The sequence below is a fragment of the Pecten maximus genome, chromosome 6 (assembly GCF_902652985.1).
Source record: "Pecten maximus chromosome 6, xPecMax1.1, whole genome shotgun sequence".
Taxonomy (NCBI): Eukaryota; Metazoa; Mollusca; class Bivalvia; order Pectinida; family Pectinidae; genus Pecten; species Pecten maximus.
The window spans coordinates 28,398,840-28,408,666 of record NC_047020.1 but is presented as its reverse complement, the minus strand read 5'-3'; the positions used below and the strand labels follow the sequence as shown (position 1 = coordinate 28,408,666).

At 41.3% G+C, this 9,827-nt stretch overlaps 1 long non-coding RNA gene across 1 annotated transcript; it reads right to left on the bottom strand.

Moving 5' to 3' along the window:
- Window positions 1–484: 484 nt before the first annotated feature.
- Window positions 485–1,894, bottom strand: LOC117329446. Its single transcript, XR_004533201.1, has 2 exons — window positions 1,657–1,894; window positions 485–1,070 (listed from the first exon to the last, which is right to left on the bottom strand). It is a non-coding gene; the product is annotated as an uncharacterized LOC117329446 (long non-coding RNA).
- Between the last annotated feature and the right edge of the window lie 7,933 nt (window positions 1,895–9,827).

Genomic DNA, 9,827 nt, shown 5'->3' with positions numbered 1-9,827 from the left:
GTGATAGAGACTGATTTGTGTAACACTTGTACATATACTGATAGACACTGATTTATGTAACACTTGTACATATAATGATAGACACTGATTTGTGTAACACTTGTACATGTGATAAAGACTGATTTGTGTAACAATTGTACATGTGATAGACACTGATTTGTGTAACACTTGTACATGTGATAGAGACTGATTTGTGTAACACTTGTACATGTAATGATATAGACTGATTTGTGTAACACTTGTACATGTGATAGAGACTGATTTGTGAAGCATTTGTATATAATTAATGATAGATTTTAAATACAAACTGTACCACACATTCAAGTAAAGTAAACTAACCCATAGAAATACATTCAATACGATAATTGAATATTCTAACAATCAAAGCCATTGCCTGTCATGTTTCAAAAGCTTGTAAGTTGTTATTGTTAACGTGGACCAAGCGTCGGTTGTTTTTACGGGTAAGGAAGACTGAACAAATTGATTACACAAATATGATTATGTTTATTTACAATGCAAAACAATATGTATAACGTATATATTAACAATACAACCATACACTCTCACTATCTCACACACTCTCAACAAAGTATTCTAAGAATGTCTATGTAGCATCACAACACGATGAAACAAACACTCAATTCCAGAGCCAAACAGTCTTTCCAATAATGTATGTAACAGCTCAATCCAGAGCCAACAGTCTTTCCAATATTGTATGAAACAGCTCAATCCAGAGCCAGTGGGTATTGATACAAATACTGAAATATATATTATATATATATATATAGCTCAATCCAGAGCTCACATGTCCAAGAGGATATGTCACTAGTGTCTAATAGACAACAGCAATCACTAGGGTTTACATTTCCTCAAAAGCCAGTGATGCTCACTTGGAAGTCGCCAACCTTTTCCCGCATGGAAAAGCCCTCAGTAGACCCTTGCTGACCTTGACCCTGATGGAACAAGTTGAACACACGTTCCTGGTCGGTCCTGATGCTGAGATGGTATAAGAGGGATCATCCTGCCCGGTCCTGACTAATCCGCACGGCTTCAACTCCCGTCATGTGAAGCTACAATAATTAATTAATGCCTATATTTAACCACATCACTCACATTTTCATACTTCCACAAAGTTTATTCTAAGTACAGAATAATAATCAAATAACCCTTTATAAATACAACTAAGGTGTATAATTACATAATAAACTACTAGATTATCTTTTAGATACAAAATAATAATGTGCGGCTCCACAGTATACATCAAATTCTATAAACTCGCACACTACTCAAAGTTACACTCCAAGGCTTCCATACATTTTCCACCCGCGCGCGAACACACTATACTTTACACTATGACAGTGGAACTGAGCTTCCATATATTTATAATTGTGTGAAATCCACAATATATACTTAATAATTTCATATACAACAATCAAATATATTCATATAGTAATGTATAACACTGATACACACAAAATATATGAAATCTAGCATGAAATAGCATCAAAATACAAATCATTACTGCCTAATCGATAAACAATGGTCACGGCTGACTGGAGCGCACAGATACCTAGATTGTTTGACTTGGTAATAATCAGGTACAATACAATAATACCCACTAAAATAGAACATAAATGAAGTATAATGTACACTTACCACAGTCTGTAGTCTGTGCCTGGTTCACATGCCGTTAAATGTCGATAAATCCATACCGGGTACACAGAACAAAGGAACAATGTCTTTCCTTGTAAACAACCCAGCTCGTGCACACTTACCCGTGACGCATTTCCGCCCAAGAGTACCTATTACGTTTAAGGATACTTACCCCGGCTTAAGTTAAAAATAATATATTTACCAAAAAACTACACAACTAATATCCAAATATACATGCTAGCGTGACAGTTATACACTGCTAATATCAAAGGGAGCCATTCATGATTATTATTTTTAGAAACACCCATTCTACCATGTTTGCTATGTAACGCCAGTTTTGATTGGTTAAAAACCATGTATTATTTTCCAATAACCCACGCTCGTGCCAATAATACACGCTCGTGAGTCACGGCTGTTACAATTTTAAATATCTAATATTCACCCGTTTCATGAAAGTTTACTATAGCCGAGTGGGCTAATGGGTTAGTCTTTCAATATATTTTTATCACGACGCGAGTTCGAATCCTACGGAGGCCCCCCCCTTTTTTTTCTTTTTTTTTATCCTTTTTTTTTTTTTTTTTTTTCAAAATCAATGCCATATGATAGATGCTCTTGATCGTAGTACTGTATTGCCTGTATATTTCATCAACAAATAATGCAATACTCAAGAAATAATTTACAAGGTTTTCCCGGGGTTTCTTTGCTGTTTTTCTATTAGAAAGAGGTCGATCTCAGAACTAAACAGTACATGGTAGAATAGAAATAATCAAGTTTGACTCGTGTATTGTTGCAGGATATACAACTCGGACTCGGATATTTTGCAATTTTAATTAATAACTCAGGCCTGCGGCCTTCGTTATTAATTTAATTACAAAATATCCTCGTCCTCGTTGTATATCCTGCAATAATACATGAATCATCGTTAATTATTTCTTAAGTAAATCAGCATTGTTACCAGGTTTTTTTTTGCACTGTCGGTCAAAATGACTCTAAATCAGGAATCACGTGACCCTATTTTAGCCAATTAGAAATTGTGAAAACATGAATATATTGTAATAGCCATTGGAGCCTGTATTATGTATCCTGTTTAGTAAGGATTTTCATCATGGAGGTAGACTAGATCCGAGGTGCTTAATTCCACTCTTCCTACCTACATGTATGTCGGTTTGTGTTTTTCGGGAAGTTGAGAAACGGAAACTGTGCTGTCGTAGTTGTGTTCTTTGGCAAGACACTTTCGTGTCATAGCTCTGAATGGCATGCGACGTTCCTGTCTGTTTTAGTGAGGTAGTTACCAACTACTACCAGGTGACCTCGCCTCAAAATAACTGGCTGTTCACGTGGCGATAAACCCAGCAAACAAACAAACCATGATGGAAGTACATACGTTACCATATTTTTAATATTACTGATATACTTATAACACTGGTGAGACAACAATACAATTTGATTATGTAAATATCCATTGTATTCACTGATACATTGTATGTCATTGACAAGGCATGATGTAGACAGACAATGGTAAGCCACGCCCACAAGTCATCAACTCGTAAATCACTGGTCCCGGAGGTTAATGAGTGACGTCACGACTACGAGTTAGTACCCTGAACGACCTGTTGGGACGACGTTGAGTAGAGAAATTCTGCGCCAGTAAGCAAGTAGGTAAAACAAAATGTGTATTGGTGTTGAATTTTATTTCGAGTTGTATTGTTTTAAGGAAGTACCAGATATCGATAAAGCCTGCGTGGCCGCGTTAGTGGTGTTTGTATCCAAAAGATTAAGGAAAACATCGTGTTGTCTTACAAGACGCAGTATAATTCATGTGGAACGGTGAATGAGGGGGTCGTACTGAATATAAGGTTATACAAAGCGTGCGACCTACATTGATGAAACATCTTAGAAATATCATTATATATACAGAGAACAGGACCTAAACTAACCATTTTAGTATATAATACAAAGCGTGCTGCCGACAGTGATCAGACACCTTGGAATACATCAATGTATTATTTTCTTGACAAGTTCATGACGCAAAGATGCCCAAGGCGTATTAGTTGTGTATGCGTATGGTATATAAGTAGAAGTGTTTCTAGAGACATGTATATAAACCATTTTAGGCTATATAGGTAAAGAAGAAGGTATGTTGAACTCCAACACTAAAGATAAGGTACATTTTGTAGCAGGTACATTTAATCTTAAAGTGAAACGAGGATGATAATTTATCAAGTTCATTAGACCATGAAAAAACTAAACAGAGAAAAACCCTTAGTTATAAATTCCTAAGTCAGTCGCCTAATGATTGGTACGTTAGGGAAAAGGCCCTGACGTATTTGTATTTGAACGAACATGTTTTTTTTTAATTATTTTTTTGATACAATTGGATTGGGCACAAGTTTTTAACAACTTATAAAAGTCCTGTCCACAAATATATATTACAGAGATTGTGATAGCGACACAGTATACGTGTAGTGATTATAATGAAAGAAAAGCAAAGTAGAATGGCTGGAAGAAAGACAAATATAAAAGTAAGATAAATGTTGCTACATTAGGATATACTAGAGACTAGGGTTCATAAATGATGTAAACAATATAAATATATCTTTAAATACACTTAATTAGAATTAATTAAACGCTAATTAATGAGGAATGATCGAGTGTGTATATGATGAGGAGAGTGTATACATTACATGTTTGATTGCTTACTGTCCGATGAGGATATCGAAAAATTTACGAACACCAAAAACATTTTCAAGGGGAACCGCTTAAATTAAAAAAATGTCGCTGCCCGCCCCCCCTCTGCTTACATATAGTTAATTTTATGTCCTCTCCTTTTACTTATGTATTTATTTAATGGAACTAATTTTTTTTTATATATTTTTACAATGTGTGGCAGAAGGTGTTTCAGATTGGAAATTGAAAAGTTTGTTTCAGTTTATTTTTCTTTGTATTTGACAAAAACGTATAACTTAACATGAGGTATCTTGAACTTCAACGCAGATAAAAAAAATAAGATAAAAACCATGGAACAAGTGTAAGGTAAAATCTGTCCATATCCGTCATTTGAATCAAGACCAAATCGATATAACAAACAATGAGAGGCGGGTAGTGAAATGAAATCTCCAAGGCTTTACCATACAACCTGTCCACTTTCTATCTGCTTTTTGTATCTCAGAACACGGATAGGTTAGGACTCGTCAGCTATCACTGAGATGTGGATTTGGTTTGGTTTAGTTTTGGTTTGTTTTGTTTAACGTCGTATTAACAGCCAGGGGCATCTAAGGACGTGCCAGGATTTGGGGTTGGAGAAAAGTCGGAGTATCCGGAGAAAAAACCACCGGCCTATGGTCAGTAGCTGGCAACTGCCCCACGCAAGACTCGAACTCCAGACACTTTAACCAATCTGCCACCGCGGCCGAGATGTTGATAACAGAAGGAAAGTCGAATAGACCGACTGCGGTATTAGATACCATGGACAATGGAAGCTGGCGTATCTATTATTTCCTTAAATTATTTTATTGATTTGTCTATAGCTCTCCATCATGGTATATGACGTCATAATGCAAGATAGAACTCACTACGTCACGATTTGAGAACATTTATGAGCTGTGAGAGGGGACCACAATCAAATCCGGAGAGATTGAGCTGCCTCGGTATATTTTGCTATAAAATGTAATAACCGGGAATACCTAGCTTTATCTTCAGCAATACCAAATATATTGCACTCGTGTGGCTAATATTTTGATATTTTTCACTCGTGCAACGCATTCGTGAAAAATAAAAAATATTGGCCACACTTGTGAAACATATTTGGTACTACTGAAGACAAAGTTAGAAATCCTCTATATATTGAAAATTATCGAATCTATTGAATTATGGATGTTTTGCAGCTCCACATCCAGTATTTCACCTTTCGACTTCTGTTTTGGTCGCTTCTTTCATCAACATTACCAGTACTGACGCGTCCTAGAAGGACAAACAGCTGTTTAATGTCCTTAGTATCACTGAGGATCATAGAAGGACAAACAGCTGTATGATTTCCTAACATCACTGACGAGTCCTACAACGACCAAACAGTTGTACGATGTTCCTGAAATCACCGAGGAGTCCTAGAAGGATAAACAGCTGTATGATGTCCTAACATCACTGGGGAGTCCTAGAAGGACGAAACAACTGCATGTGTGATATCCCTACCGTCACTTACAAGTCCTAGAAGGACGAAATAGCTGTGTGATGTCCCTACCATCACTGATGAGTATTAGAAGGACAAACAGCTGGATGATGTCCCGAGCATGACTGACGAGTATTAGAAGGACAAACAGCTGTATGATGTCCCGAACATCACTGACGAGTATTAGAAGGACAAACAGCTGGATGATGTCCCTAACATCACTGACGAGTCCTAGAAGGACAAACAGTTGTATGATGTCCCTAACATCACTGACGAGTCCTAGAAGGACAAACAGCTGTATGATGTCCCTAACATCACTGACGAGTCCTAGAAGGACAAACAGCGGTATGATGTCACTAACATCACTGACGAGTCCTAGAAGGACAAACAGCTGTATGATGTCCCTAACATCACTGACGAGTCCTAGAAGGACACACAGCTGTATGATGTCCCTAACATCACCGACGAGTCCTAGAAGGACAAACAGCTGTATGATGTCCCTAACATCACTGACGAGTCCTAGAAGGACAAACAGCTGTATGATGTCCCTAACATCACTGACGCGTCATAGAAGGACGAACAGCTGTATGATGTCCCTAACATCACTGACGAGTCCTAGAAGGACACACAGCTGTATGATGTCCCTAACATCACTGAGGAGTCCTAGAAGGACAAACAGCTGTATGATGTCCCTAACATCACTGACGAGTCCTAGAAGGACAAACAGCTGGATGATGTCCCTAACATCACTGACGAGTCCTAGAAGGACAAACAGCTGTATGATGTCCCTAACATCACTGACGAGTCCTAGAAGGACCAAACAGCTGGATGATGTCCCTAACATCACTGACGAGTCCTAGAAGGACAAACAGCTGTATGATGTCCCTAACATCACTGAGGAGTCCTAGAAGGACAAACAGCTGTATGGTGTCCCTAACATCACTGACGAGTCCTAGAAGGACACACAGCTGTATGATGTCCCTAACATCACTGACGAGTCCTAGAAGGACACACAGCTGTATGATGTCCCTAACATCACTGACGAGTACTATAAGGACAAACAGCTGTATGATGTCCCTAACATCACTGACGAGTCCTAGAAGGACACACAGCTGTATGATGTCCCTAACATCACTGACGAGTCCTAGAAGGACAAACAGCTGTATGATGTCCCTAACATCACTGACGAGTCCTAGAAGGACAAACAGCTGTGTGATGTCCCTAACATCACTGACGAGTCATAGAAAGACAAACAATTGATTTAGGATGTTTGATTCATTTTTATTATGGCTTTCACATCCTTTAGACAGGTGTTGACATATTGTGTGTATTTTGTACAATCTTTCTAAATTAAAAGAAATAGCTAAGTTATTCTAGGACAATTATTTGATGATTTATGTGACATATTTTAATGTGATAAATCTCCCTGGGAGACGTAACAGACATTTCTTGAGAAAAACAAAACTTCTTAAATAAGCTTACGCTTGGATAGCTTCACTGTCGTCATAACGGAATCGTAATTCTGACTGAGATATCTCGGTATCGTTCTTCCTCTATACCTATACGTCGTGTCTGTGTCCAGTACCCCTCCTCTATACCTACACGTCGTGTCCGTGTCCAGTACCCCTCACCAGTACCTATATGTCGTGTCCGTGTCCAGTACCCCTCCTCTATACCTATACGTCGTGTCTGTGTCCAGTACCCCTCCTCTATACCTACACGTCGTGTCCGTGTCCAGTACCCCTCACCAGTACCTATACGTCGTGTCCGTGTCCAATACCCCACCTCTATACCTATACGTCGCGTCCGTGTCCAGTACCCCTCCTCTATACCTACACGTCGCGTCCGTGTCCAGTACCCCTCCTCTATACCTATACGTCGTGTCCGTGTCCAGTACCCCTCCTCTATACCTACACGTCGCGTCCGTGTCCAGTACCCCTCCTCTATACCTATACGTCGTGTCCGTGTCCAGTACCCCTCCTCTATACCTATACGTCATGTCCGTGTCTAGTACCCCACCTCTATACCTATACGTCGCGTCCGTGTCTAGTACCCCACCTCTATACCTATACGTCGTGTCCGTGTCCAGTACCCCTCCTCTATACCTACACGTCGCGTCCGTGTCCAGTACCCCTCCTCTATACCTACACGTCGCGTCCGTGTCCAGTACCCCTCCTCTATACCTATACGTCGTGTCCGTGTACAGTACCCCTCCTCTATACCTATACGTCGTGTCCGTGTCCAGTACCCCTCCTCTATACCTACACGTCGCGTCCGTGTCCAGTACCCCTCACCAGTACCTATACGTCGTGTCCGTGTCCAGTACCCCTCCTCTATACCTATACGTTGTGTCCGTGTCCAGTACCCCTCCTCTATACCTATACGTCGTGTCCGTGTCCAGTACCCCTCCTCTATACCTACACGTCGTGTCCGTGTCCCGTACCCCTCCTCTATACCTATACGTCGTGTCCGTGTCCAGTACCCCTCCTCTATACCTATACGTCGTGTCCGTGTCCAGTACCCCTCCTCTATACCTATACGACGTGTCCGTGTCCAGTACCCCTACTCTATACCTACACGTCGTGTCCGTGTCCAGTACCCCTCCTCTATACCTATACGTCGTGTCCGTGTCCAGTACCCCTCACCAGTTCCTATACGTCGTGTCCGTGTCCAGTACCCCTCCTCTATACCTATACGTCGTGTCCGTGTCCAGTACCCCTACTCTATACCTACACGTCGTGTCCGTGTCCAGTACCCCTCCTCTATACCTATACGTCGTGTCCGTGTCCAGTACCCCTCCTGTATACCTATACGTCGTGTCCGTGTCCAGTACCCCTCCTGTATACCTATACGTCGTGTCCGTGTCCAGTACCCCTCCTCTATACCTATACGTCATGTCCGTGTCTAGTACCCCACCTCTATACCTATACGTCGCGTCCGTGTCTAGTACCCCACCTCTATACCTATACGTCGTGTCCGTGTCCAGTACCCCTCCTCTATACCTACACGTCGCGTCCGTGTCCAGTACCCCTCCTCTATACCTACACGTCGCGTCCGTGTCCAGTACCCCTCCTCTATACCTATACGTCGTGTCCGTGTACAGTACCCCTCCTCTATACCTATACGTCGTGTCCGTGTCCAGTACCCCTCCTCTATACCTACACGTCGCGTCCGTGTCCAGTACCCCTCACCAGTACCTATACGTCGTGTCCGTGTCCAGTACCCCTCCTCTATACCTATACGTCGTGTCCGTGTCCAGTACCCCTCCTCTATACCTATACGTCGTGTCCGTGTCCAGTACCCCTCCTCTATACCTATACGTCGTGTCCGTGTCCAGTACCCCTCACCAGTTCCTATACGTCGTGTCCGTGTCCAGTACCCCTCCTCTATACCTATACGTCGTGTCCGTGTCCAGTACCCCTACTCTATACCTACACGTCGTGTCCGTGTCCAGTACCCCTCCTCTATACCTATACGTCTTGTCCGTGTCCAGTACCCCTCCTCTATACCTATACGTCGTGTCCGTGTCCAGTACCCCTCCTCTATACCTATACGTCTTGTCCGTGTCCAGTACCCCTCCTCTATACCTATACGTCGTGTCCGTGTCCAGTACCCCTCCTCTATACCTATACGTTGTGTCCGTGTCCAGTACCCCTCCTCTATACCTATACGTCGTGTCCGTGTCCAGTACCCCTCCTCTATACCTATACGTCGTGTCTGTGTCCAGTACCATTTTTCCATATTATTATTCCATTCCTGTTTCTGTAATATTGAGTTTGTTAATTTATCATCGACGCTAGGCTACCACATTCTTACATTTTGACATTTGTATGCAGAATGCGTGTCTCATGCGATACGCGGCATAAATCATTTGACTACATGCTGTATATACTGTTAGTTAAACCTATGTCATCCTGTCTGTTCAAACTACGTCAGATTGTCATGCAGTTGAAATTATTTCAGGTTGTGAGCAATAATTTCATCGTTCATCCTTTTCAATAACAGCGTC